Source organism: Macrotis lagotis, chromosome 2 (assembly GCF_037893015.1).
Source record: "Macrotis lagotis isolate mMagLag1 chromosome 2, bilby.v1.9.chrom.fasta, whole genome shotgun sequence".
Taxonomy (NCBI): Eukaryota; Metazoa; Chordata; class Mammalia; order Peramelemorphia; family Peramelidae; genus Macrotis; species Macrotis lagotis.
The window spans coordinates 217,639,829-217,653,456 of NC_133659.1; the positions used below are offsets into that span (position 1 = coordinate 217,639,829).

The 13,628-nt window shown below is 34.9% G+C and overlaps 1 protein-coding gene across 4 annotated transcripts in view; it reads right to left on the reverse strand.

Annotated features, from left to right (window-relative positions):
• The window catches only part of HELZ (helicase with zinc finger), a 321,547-nt gene that overhangs the window by 249,502 nt on the left and 58,417 nt on the right, over positions 1-13,628 (reverse strand). The window lies entirely within an intron of this gene.

Sequence of the window (13,628 nt, forward strand, 5' to 3'; positions counted from 1 at the left end):
AAGATGGATTTTCAATGAACCAGGGGAATTTCAAATGTTCCTGCTGGAATGGCCAGAGCTGAACAGAAGGTCTGATCTTCAGATACAGGAATCAGGTGAAGCATGGAGATTGGAGAAGGGGAAAATATGAGGGACCTGATGATGATGAACTGCATGTATTCCTGCATAGAAAAATGACACTGATAATACTCATATGAACCTTCTCAGTTAATAGAGCAGGTAGAGGGAGCTTTTATAGTTGAAACACAGGAGAAAGCTGAATTTGAAGATAAAATATGGTGTAAAAATGAAGTCAATAGAAAAAAAGGAAAATGTAATGGGAGAAAGAAAAAGGAGAGGGGGAATAGGCCAAGATATTTCTTATAATAAGATTTTTCTTTATTACAATGAGCTATTGCAATGATATGGAAGGGGGGAAGGCAAGGGGGAATGAGGCAATGTTTGCTCTCATCAGAGGTGGTTAGGAGAGGAAACCATATATACTCAATGGGGTATAGGCATCTGGAGTAAGAAGGGGGGGCAGGGGGAAGGGGGGTGATGTGAGTGATGGAAGAGAGGATGGACCATGTGGGTGAGTAGTCATATAGAACACATTTTCTTTTTTACTTCTTGCAAGGGGCTGGGATTGGATGGCCTGTCTGGGACCACAGGGCCAGGTGGTTGCTGGGCCTTAGGGGTGGTATATGGGCTCGAGGCCTCTTGGCCCCAGGGCCAGAGATCTGTCTGCTGCACCACTCAGCTATCCTACAGCACATTTAAGAAGAGGGACAGAGTGAAAGGAGAGAGAAAATATAGTGTATGGTGGTAGGAAAGTACGAATGGAAGGAGTTGCGATCAGCAATGGCAACAGTGGAAAAATATGGAAGTAGCTTTTGTGATGGACCTTTCATAAAGAATGTGATCCACCTGAGACAGAGTTGGTGGTATTGGAACACGTAATGAAGCACATTTTTTATTATTATTATTTTTTTCTTTGGTTTTTACAGGGCAATGGGGTTGGGGTGATTTGCCCGGGGTAACATAGCTAGGTGATTATTGGGTGTCTAGGGCCAGATTTGAGCTCGGGTACTCCTGGTTCCAGGGCTGGTGCTTTGTCAACTGGGCCACCTAGCTGCCCCTATTATTATTTTTTTTACTTTTTATTTTTTCTCTTTATTGCTCATGAGGGTCTATATTTGGGGGGGAGGGAGTATTATGTTTATTCTTAAACAATAATATTTTAGTAATGTATAAAAAAACATCATTTGTACAAAAATTAAAATAAATATAATTAAAAAAAAGATTCTCCAATTTCCACATTAAAGATTTCTTCATCCCTTTCCTCTTCAAGCATAAATCAAGTGGAGCCGGGTCCTCTTTTCCTGCTTCCTTTATCAGTTCTTTCAAGAGAAGTTTCCCCCTAGTGAAGTATAAGTTCCTTAAGACTAAGATCAGTCTTTATTTCCCCCTCTATTTATACCCTGAGAATTTAGCACAGTAAGTATTTAATGTCTATTGACTGATTGCAACAAAAAAAAAAAAAATCAGAAGAAAACTCAGAAGGCTTCCAATATATATCAGACCCCCGGTGGTCAATTTATGGAAAGACATGGCTTAACAGTTATACAAAATGGAAAGGCTTGAATAGGTTATAATTTACACCACATCAATAAGAGAGGCAAGCCTTAATCATTGAGAACATGGATCAATTTGAGTATAAATTTTGAGTCAATTAATTAGTAATATGCTCAATTCGGGTTTTTTTAAATTACCACACGCAAAGGAACTTCTTTTATTATTGTTCAGTCATTTTCAGTCATGTCTAACACTTCATAATGTCACTTGAGGTTTCCTTGGCAAAGATTCTAGAGAGGTTTGCAATTTCCTTCGACAGTTCATTTTACAGGTAAGGAACTGAGGCAAAATGAGTTAAGTGACTTGTCCAGGGTCACATATTTAGTGTCTGAAGCCAGATTTTAACTCAGGAAGATGAATCCTCCTGATACCAGGCCTATACTCTATCCATTGCATTCCTAGATGTCATAATGAACTGATTTCCAGGAACTTGTCTATAAACTTAATTTTTCTTAGATGTTATATATGGTAAATCAATTTGGAAAAGAATAATAAAAGTTATAATAAAACCTTGTGGCCCCAGTCATCCCACCACTGGGTTTTATATATAAAACACATGGACATTACAAGAAAAGCCCAATCTGCACTATAATAGCAAGAAGTTATTAAGAAAATTTGTGCACAAAGATTAAAAGGTTACTAAACAAATTATGTGATACTTAAATACTATGGAATATATGATAAAAATATTATTATATTATAAAAAACTACAACTAGGTGGTACAGTGGATAGAAAACCAGTCCTGGAGTGGAGAAGTATTATCTTCTTGAGTTCAAATTCAATCTCAGACATTGACTAGATGTATGTCCCTGGACAACTCACTTGATCCTATTTACTATAGTTACTTTTCTGTAAAATGATATGTGACCCTGGACTTACTACATGTTTGACCCAGAACAACTCACTTGAAGGAAATGACAAACCACTCCAGTATCTTTGCCAAGAAAACCCCAGATGGGGACACAAAGAGTTTTTTTTTGGGGGGGGGGGGGACAAACAATTGAACTACAATACAACTAATAAGAAATTCAAAGTAACAGATTTGTATCAAGTGAAGAACAATGAAAGGGCATAGCCAAAAATAAAATGTACATATGAAATGCAACTACCTAAATGAAAACAACACTAAGCAACAACAAAACTCAGGCCAAATATAATCAGCAATGTTCTTAAAAGCAACTTCTTTTCTTTTAATGACAATAACAATTACCAATTACAAAATCCTTTGGCAATATTTTTAACTATTATTAACATATGCATTATATTTATGCTTGTCTGAGTCAAAACAAAATTGATCGGGGTGAAACAAGGATGCCCATTACCACCACCACTACCATTCAATATCATATTAGTGATTAGAGAAGAAAAAGAAATTGAAGGAATTAAAACTGGGAAGGAAGAGATAAAACTCTCACTCTTTGCAAATGACATGATGGTAATACCTAGAAGAATCCCAAGAAATCATCCAAAAAACTACTGGAAACAATTAGCAATTTTAGTAAAGTTGCAGGATATAAAATAAACCCTCATAAATCCTCAACTTTTCTATATATGACTAACAAGATACAGCAAGAAGAGTTAGAAAGAGAAATACCATTCAAAGTAACCTTAAACAATATAAAATACCTGGGAGTCTATTTGCCAAGGCAGACTCAGAAACTTTTTGAAAACAATTACAAAACACTTCTCACACAAATTAAATCAGATTTAAATAACTGGGCAAACATCAACTGTTCATGGATAGGTAAAGCAAATATAATAAAAATGACAATTCTACCAAAACTAAACTATCTACTTAGTGCCCTACCAATCAAAATTCCAAAAAAAAAAAAATACTTTAATGAGTCAGAAAATGTTGCAAGTAAATTCATATGTAGAAATAAAAAGTCAAGAATTTCCAGAGATTTAATGAAAAAAAAGTGCAAAAGAAGGTGGCTTAGCCCTACCTGATCTAAAATTATATTATAAAGCATCAGTCATTAAAACTGTCTGGTATTGGCTAATTAATAGAGTGGTGGACCAGTGGAATAGACTAGGTACAATAGCAGAAAAAGATTATAGTAATCTGCTGTTTGATAAACCCAAAGAATCCAGCTATTAGGATAAAAACTCTTCAATAAAAACTGCTGGGAAAATTGGAAGTTAGTATGGAAAAAAACTTAAATTAGACCAACACCTCACACCACATTCCAAGATAAGCTCCAAATGGATACAGGATTTAGACATAAAAAAACAATACTATAAGCAAACTAGAAGATCAAGAACTAATTTACCTGTCAGATCTATGTAAAGGGAAGCATTTATGACTAAGGAAGAGATACAGAACATCACTGAAAACAAACTAGATGATTTCAATTACATTAAATTAAAAAGTTTTTGTACAGACAAAACCCCTGTAACCAAGATCAATAGAAAGGTAGTAAACTAGGAAACAACCTTTACAACTAATGTTTCTGACAAGGGACTCATTTCTAAAATATACAGAGAACTGAGTCAAATTTTAAAAAAAAAGCCATTCCTCAATTGACAAATGGTCAAAGGATATGCAAAGGCAATTTACAGATGAGATCAAAGCAATCCATAGTCATATGAAAAATTGCTCTAAATCATTACTTATTAGAGAAATTCAAATTAAAGTTTCTCTGAGGTACCACCTCCTACCTCTCAGACTGGTCAATATGACCAGAAAGGATAATGATTATTGTTGGAAGGGTTGGGGAAAATCTGGGACACTATTACACTGTTAGTGGAGCTGTGAACTCATATAACCTTTCTGGAGAGAAATTTGGAACTATGCCCAAAGGGCAACAAAAATGTGCATACCCTTTGATCCAGCAATACCACGGCTACCCTGATACCCTGAAAAGATGATGAAAAAGGGTAAAAACACCACTTGTACAAAAAATACTCATAGCAGCCCTGTTTGTGGTGGCAAAGAACTGGAAATCAAGTAACTGTCCTTCCATTTGGGAATGGCTTAGCAAACTGTGGTATATGTATGTCATAGAATACTATTGTTCTATTAGAAACCAGGAGGGATGGGAATTCAGGGGAGCCTGGAGGGATTTGCATGAACTGATGCTGAGTGAGATGAGAAGAACAGAAAAACACTATACACCCTAACAGCAACATGGGGGCGATGATCAACCTTGATGGACTTGGCTCATTCCATCAATGCAACAATCTGGGACAATTTGGGGCTGTCTGCAATGAAGAATACCATCTGTTTCCAGAGAAACAACTGTGGAGTTTGAACAAAGACCAAGGACTATTACAATAAATTTAGGAAAAAAACTGGTATCTTATTGTCTGATCCTGCTATTTCTTGTACTTTATGTTTCTTCCTTAAGGATATGATTTCTCTCTCATCACATTCAATTTGGATCAATGTATACCATGGAAACAATGTAAAGACTGACAAATTGCCTTCTGTAGGGGGTGGGAGGAGGGAAGTAAGATTAGGGGGAAAAACTGTAAAACTCAAAATAAATAAAATCTTAAAAAAATTGATCTTGGGGTGGCTAGGTGGCACGGTGGATAGGTCCTGGAGTCAGTAGTACCTGAGTTCAAATCCGGCCTCAGACACTTAATAATTAACTAGCTGTGTGGCCTTGGGCAAGCCACTTAACCCCATTGCCTTGCATAAAAAAATGATCAATTCAAAAAATAAGCAATATCAATATTTCAAGTGTTTCCCTCGAAATTTCAGGTGGAACTATTTTGAAAGAAATGGAAAGCATGCAAAAGAAGGTAGAGTAGTCATATCAAATCAAAAACTATATTATAAAGTAGCAGTCATCAAAACTATTTAGTACTGGCTAAGAACTAGAGAATCTGTAGATTAAATTCAGTACAAAAGAAACAAGAGTGACTGTCATCATTTACTGTTTGATCTCAAAGACACTAGCTTCTGGGGACAAAAACTGCTGGGAGAAAAGGAAAATTGGATGGCAAAAACTAGGCATAGACCCACATCTCCCACCCTGAAATGGGTACAGAATTTATACAATGAGTGATATCAGACCAATTAAAAGAAGATGAAATATTCTGTCAGATCTTTGGGGGAGGGAAAGTTTATAGCCAAATAGAAGATAGAGAACAAAATTACAAAATATTTTTCACACAAATAAAGTCAGTTACGCCAAGCTAATATAGTAAAAATGACATTTCTACCTAAATTAAATATTCAGTACTATACCAATCAAACTACCAAAAAACTATTTTACAGAGCTAGAAAAATAATAACAAAATTCATCTAGAGCACCAAAAGGTCAAGAATATCAAGGGAATTGATGAAATATTGCTAAGGAAGGTGGTCTAGCTGTACCAAAACTAAAACTATACTATAAAGCAGCAGTCATCAAAACTGCATAGATCAGTGGATTTAGAATAGGAACAAAATTAACAGGAGTAAATGAGTACAGTAATCTACTGTTTGACAAACTCAAAGACATTAGCTTCTGGGATAAGAACTTACTATTCATCAAAAACTGCTAGGAAAAATGGAAAATAGAAAGGCAAAAACTAAGTGTAGACCCACATATCTCACACTATATACCAATATAAGGTCAAAATAGGTATAGGATTTAGACATGAAGGGGAATTCCATAGACCAATTAAGAAACCAAGAAATACTCTATCTGTTAGATCTATGCAAAAAGGAGAAATTTATAATCAAACAATAGAGAACATTATAAATTGTAAAACAGAAGATTTTGACTATATTAAATTAAAAGAATTTTGCACTAATAAAATCAATGCAGCCAAGATTAGAAGAAAAAAAGAAAGCTTTTTCACCACTAGAGGTTCTGATAAAAGTCTCATTTCTGAAATATGTAGAGAAATGAATCAAATTTATAAGGTTACAAAATCATTCCTCAAATGCTAAATAGTTATCTTCTTGAGTTCAAATTCAGTCTCAGACACTTACTAGATATGTTTCCCTTGGACAAGGTGTTTTCAAATGAAGAAATTAAAGTTATATATAATCATATTAAAAAAAAATGCTCCAAATCATTACTGATTAGTGAAATGCAAATTTCTCTATGCGATACCACCACACACAAATCAGATTGGGCTAATATGACAAAAAAAGAGAAAAGATCAATGTTGGGGAGGTTGTGGATTGGGACATTAATGCACTGTTGGTGGAACTGTGAATTAATTCAACCATACTGGAGAGCAATCTGGAACTATGAACAAAGAGTAATTAAATTGATCATATCTACTGACCCAGAAATATCAATACTAGGTCTCTATCCAAAAGAAATCATAAGAAATGGGAAAAGTCCCACACATTCAAAAGTATTTATAGCAGCTCTTTTTGTAGTAACAAAGAACTAGAAATTGAGGGAATATCCATCAATTGGAGAATGGCTGAATTAGTTATGGTATACAAATATTATGGAGTACTATTGTTCTAAAAGAAACCATGTATTGTCAGACTTTAGAGAAGCATGGAAAAAAAATGACATGAACTGATGCTGAGCAAAAGCAGCAGAACCAAGAGAACTAGAACAGTATAAAATAATCAAGTTTGATGGATGCAACTCCTCTCAGCAATTCAGAGATTTAGGACAACCTTTGGGAGACCTGTTATGGACAATACCATCTACATCCAAAGGGGGAAAAAAAAATTTAAAAAAAACACAAAATCTGAATGAATACTATGTTCATTTTTGTCAAACTTCTCATATTTTTCCTTCCTCTTTCATGTTTTTTTTCTTTTTCCTTAGTCCTAATTCCTCATACACAAAATGACTAATATGTAAATATGTTAAACACAAAAGTATATGTACAACTTTTACCAGACTTTTGGCTCATGAAGGAGAGGGGTTGGGAAAGGAGAAAAGTAGAAAAATCTGCAATTTATAAAATGTCATGTGGATGAAAGGTGAAAAACTTACATAACGTGTAATTGGAAAAATAAAATAGCAATTAGAAAAGAATTCTCCCTCTATCCATATATGCTTCCATTCCAATTTTTTAATAATATTTTTTAAAATAAGGTCAATTCTCAACTTTCCAAGAGGTAAGGAACATTCACAGAAAACAATGCAAAGTGAAACAGAAGCGTTGACACCCTGAACAAATAGGAAAGAGGGCCAGATTACCACAATCACCAAAAAACTGTAATCTTTTGATAGAAATTGCTGAAAATGCACTTTTAAAAAGTAAAACCAAGGGGGTGGCTAGGTGGTTCAGTGGACAGAGCAGAGCACCAGTCGTGGAGTCAGGAGTACCTGAGTTGAAATCCGGCCTTAGACACTTAATAATTACCTAGCTGTGCGGTCTTGGGCAAGCCACTTAACACGATTACCTTGCAAAAAACCTTAAAAAAAATTAACATAACTAAATATAACTGATTATGTTTGTCCTTCATTATCGACATGACAGAAGTCATAACAAGAAAGTTAAATGGATTCAAGTGGGGTTAAGTCATCAGCCTCACTTTCTCCTCCAGAGTCATCTGGGTCCAGTGGCCAGATATGAATAAGGATGACTGGAGATGAACCTGCATTGGAGGCAATCAGGGTTAAGTGACTTGCCCAAGGTCACACAGTTAAGTGTCAAGTGCCTGAGGCCAGATTTAAATTCAGGTCCTTCTGATTCCAGGGATGGTAATCTATCCCTTGCACCACCTAGCTGCCCTAAATTGTAACTGCAACTATAAGGATACTAACCCTAACATCATAATGAAGAAATAAGAGAACTTTTCAGAACTTCTAAAGACGGAAAATGAAATTCCAATTGAAATAACTTATAGGCTCCAGAAAACATCCCAAGGCTGCAAACTCCAAGACACATAATGGTTAAATTTAATAATTTAATTCAGAAATAACAAGTTCTGCAAATCATGAGAAAAACTTTCAAAAAAAGGAAAGGTTTTCAAAGAACAAAAAAACTATTTTACACCCACTATAAAAAGAATAATGTATTCAAAAGAGGAGCTCAAGATATAGCCTACGGTAACCTATCATGGAAATCTCACTTTAATCATATAAGTACAAAAAATAGTCAATAATAAAGAACTTGAAACATTTTTAGAAAGAAAAACCAAAACTAAAAGAGTTTATTTGCGCCTCTCAAATACCCTCAAACAATAAAAAACATAGGAGTAATAAATAAATGCAGTGGTCAATGACAACAACTACTGACTGATAATAGTGAGTCCAGTAAGGGACTTCTTTCTAAAGGTACACAAAGAGACAGGGGTAAAGGAAGGAATTTGACAGAAATAACAATAAAAATCCTGGCAACAGCATGCCCATTGTATGACTACATTATACCACAGGAGGGGGAGAGGGGAAAAACACAGGGCAATAGACAAGAGTGAATGATTCATCAGGGTAAAATCAAGGGCTAGCAATGAGGGCAAGATCTCTGTGGCTTCAGAATGGAACCTACAAAGGACTGGGTAAGGAAGAGAGGGGAAAGATTGAAAAAGAAGGGGAAAGGAAGGAAGCCTTACTTTGGAAGTGGGAAGGTATTACCAATGACAAATGTTAGTATGAGTTAGTTAGTACAAGCTGAGCAGTACAGGGGATGAGGTCAGTGGAATATAGTGCTTGAAAAGTCTAGGAGAGGGGCAGCTAGGTGGGGAAGTGGATAAAGCACCGGCCCTGGAGCCAGGAGTACCCGGGTTCAAATCTGGTTTCAGACACTTAATAATTACCTAGCTGTGTGGCCTTGGGCAAGCCACTTAACCCCATTTGCCTTGCAAAAAACCTTAAAAAAAAATAGTCTAGGAATGGCAGGGTTGGAACCTCAGGGGACAAGAAGAACATGAACAAAAGGAGAAATTTTTCAGACAAATATAGGATAAAAAGTCAAGATATGCTAGGGCTTACAATAGAAAAAGCACCCAGGTCTAGAGTCAGGAAAACCCAAGTTCAAGTCTGGCCTCAGAAGCTTATGAGCTGTGTGACCCTGGGTAACCTGTTTGCCTCAATTTCCTCAAATGTAAAATGTGGATACTAATAGCAACTAATTCCCAGAGCTGTTGAGAGGATCAAATGAGGTGATGATTGTAAAATAATTCACAGAGTGCCTGCCACATAGTAAGACTATATAAATGTCAGTTGCTATTAATAACTATTATTATTATCATTATCATTATCATTATCATTATTGTCATTATTGTCATTATAAATTAGATACAAGGGGAAAAGGGGAACCAGTCCAAGTCAAAGGCAGAAAACACAAAAGGGGAGAATCATAGAATGGATACCTTGGAGAGCTTTGATAGCATTAAGAATACAGAGAAATTAGAGAAACCAAATAATTATAGGAGTCATGAAGCAGAGAATGAGTGACTAAAGTTAAAAAAGAAAGAGAAGATAAATAATTGAGAAAGTGAAATATCCTTTTTGGAAAGTGGTACAAAAATGAAATAGAAAAACAAAGAATATGACTAGCTAAAAGGGAGAAGAAGGGTAATATCAAATAAGAAGAGGGGATTAAGGATGAGGGGAAGAGAGTTAACTTAAATAAGACTAATTTTTTAAAAAGATTAAAAGAAGAAAACTGTTTACAATAGAAGGAACTTACAACTGAAAAACTGTTCGGACAACATTAATGTATCTAGAATAAAAAGGAAAGTTAAATGAAAAAATCTTTGTATCAAATTTCTCTGATAAAAATATGGTGTCTAAGATATATTAATAATCATACATAAGACTAAAAATAATTCCTATAGATAAATGTTCAAGTGATATGAAGAAATAGTTCTCAAAAGAACTGTGAAATATTCACAACCACATGGGAAAAATGCTCCAAATCAATAAGAGAAGGGGCAGCTAAGTGGCGCAGTGGATAGAGCACCAGCCCTGGAGTCAGGAGTACCTGAGTTCAAATCTGACCTCAGACACTTAATAATTACCTAGCTGTGTGGCCTTGGGCAAGCCACTTAACCCCATTGCCTTGCAAAAACTTTAAAAAAATCAATAAGAGAAAAATATAAAAGCAAAACAACACTTAACTTTTACCTTATACCCTACAAACTGGCAAAAAATGACTCCCAAAAATGAAAATAATCAGTACTGGAGAGGTCATGGAAATACAAGCATACTAAAACACTTTTGGAAGTATGAAAAGTATGAAAAAACACCATACACATTAACAGCAACACTGTGTGTTGATCATCTATGACATACTGAGCTCTTCTCAGTCATATGATAATGAAATACAACTACAAAAGACTTGTAACGGAAAATGTCGTCCACATTCAGAGAAACAACAATAGAATCTGAAGCAAAGCATAATATTTTCATACTTATAAATTTGTTTTTTGCTTTTTCCCATTTTTATTCTGATTCTTCTTTCACAAGCTGATTAATATGGAAATATGTTTAACATGATGGTACATGTATAACCTACCATATTTCCCCATGGATAAGATGTATGCTTATTCAAAAAATTTGGGGTCTAAAATCTAGAAGCATCTTATACAACATTTTAGAAAGCAATTTTGAATTACGCAAATAAAGTGTCTAAAATGACCCTACCCTTTGAAACAGAGACTCCATTACTGAGTTTATACCCCAAGGAAGTCATTGATAAGAAAAAAGTCCCCAGTGCTCTTCAAAAGCTCTTATAGGAGTACTTTTTGTGATAGCTAAAAATTAGAAATAAAATAAATGTTCCTTCAATTACAGAATGACTCAACAATATATGGTCTATGAATGCAATGGAATAGTACCATATGCTGTAAGAAAAGATGTATATAATGAATACAGAAGCAGGGAAAGATCTATATGAACTAAAGAGGAGTGTAGAATCAAGAAAACAATAAGTATAACTATGGCAATTTAAATAGACAAAAAAATCAAAAGTAAATGTAACGGAATCATAAAGTTCAAATGGGATTCAAATATGAAAAGAAATCTCCAACCTACCCCTTTGTGGATGTGAGAGATTCACAATATATACATTTTCTGATTTATTTCAATGCAACAACTGGTTATACTGACTTTTTTTCCTTCTCCAAAAAATGCTTTGTCACATGGAATGACTCAGGAGCAGGACAGGAAAGAAGAATAGGATAATAGGATGATATAAGAAACAGAAAATTTCAATAATTTTTTTAAGTCCTATTCAACAAAAACATTTGAGAAAAGAGTTGGCAGAAAATAAACTTAGAGCAAGTTATCTTGCACCAAGACTGTAAGGAATACAAACTAAATATAAACGGTAATATTCTTAAAAATTAAGCCAGGCCCACAAGCTGTAACATCAGTTACTGGGAAGATTATGGTTGGAGCAAGCTAGTACATCTGGGTGTTCATACTAAATCTAGCATCAATTGGGGCACCTCTAGAGCAGTGGTGTCACCAGGTTGCTTAAAGAGGAGGTAAACTGACCTAGATTGAAGATGAATCAAAGCTTCTTTATTTAAAGTAGTAAAAATTATCCATTTTGCATTTTATAATATTCTACTTCTTACTTGGTCATAAACTCTTCTACTTTCCATAGATCTGACAGATAAACTATTCCATGATCACCTAATTGGCTTAAGGTATCAACTCTTATGTTTAAGCCCTGTATCTATTCAGACCTTATCTTGGTCTACAGGGTGTGAGATGTTAGTCTGTGCTTAGTTTCTGCCATACTGTTTTACAATTTTCCCAGCAGGTTTAACACAAATAAAACTAATGCAACCAAGATTTAAAGGAATGCAGAAAGCTGGGAAATAATTTTCACAGCTAATGCTTCTGGAAATAAAAAAAAAGAATCAAATTTCTAAAAATATAAGTCATTTCTAAATAATAAATGATCAGAAGATATGAAAAGATAGTTTTCAGTTGAAGAAACTAAAACTACCTATGAACTACATATGAAAAAAATGCTCTAAAACATTATTGATTAGAGAAATACAAATTAAAAATAAGTAAGGTACCAGCTCACAACTATTGGTTTGGCTAAAATGACAAAAAAAGAAAAATGAAAATAGTGGGAGAGGATATGGGAAAACTGGGACACTAATGTAACTGCTGGTAGAGATGTAAATCGATCCAATCATTCTGAAAAGTAATTTGGAACCATGCCCAAAGGGCAATAAAACTATCTATACCCTTTGGTCCCAAAGGTATTATAAAAAAGGGAAAAAGACTCACATGTACGAAAATATTTAAAGTTCTTTTTATAGAGGCAAATGATTGGAAATCCAGGGGAGGTCCATCAACTGGGGAGTGGTTGAACAAATTATGGTACACAATGTGATAGCATACTATTGTTCTCTTAAGAAATCATGAGTGGACAGACTTCAGAAAGGCCTGGAAAGATGTGAATGAACTGATGCTGAGTGAAGTGAGCAAAGCCAGGGGAACACCATACACATTAACAGCAACACTGTGTGTTGAGCAATCTATGACATACTGAGCTCTTCTCAGTCATATGATAATGAAATACAACTAACAAAAGACTTGTAACGGAAAATGTCGTCCACATTCAGAGAAACAACAATAGAATCTGAAGCAGACAAAGCATAATATTTTCATACTTATAAATTTGTTTTTTGCTTTTTCCCATTTTTATTCTGATTCTTCTTTCACAAGCTGATTAATATGGAAATATGTTTAACATGATGGTACATGTATAACCTACCATATTTCCCCATGGATAAGATGTATGCTTATTCAAAAAATTTGGGGTCTAAAATCTAGAAGCATCTTATACAATGATTGCAGATTTTTTTACTTACATGCCCTGCTTTTTCGCTCTTGGTGTCTGTGCTCATTGTTTCGCATTTGTTATGAGTATATTAGGTTACGTTTTGCCACACTCTGCCCAGAAATGGCTCAAAAAAGATTTTCATACAGTGCTGAATTCAAGTTCAAAGCAATCCATTTTGCAAAAGTGAATGGAAATCGTGCTGCTGAATGCAAGCTTGGTCCATCTACAACTGAGAAAATAATCCAAGACTGGCTATGAGAAGAGGAAACCTTACTGAAAACACCCCAGCAGAAGGAGGTCAAGAGAGGCAAGTCAGCAAAATGGCCTGGGGTTAGAGAGG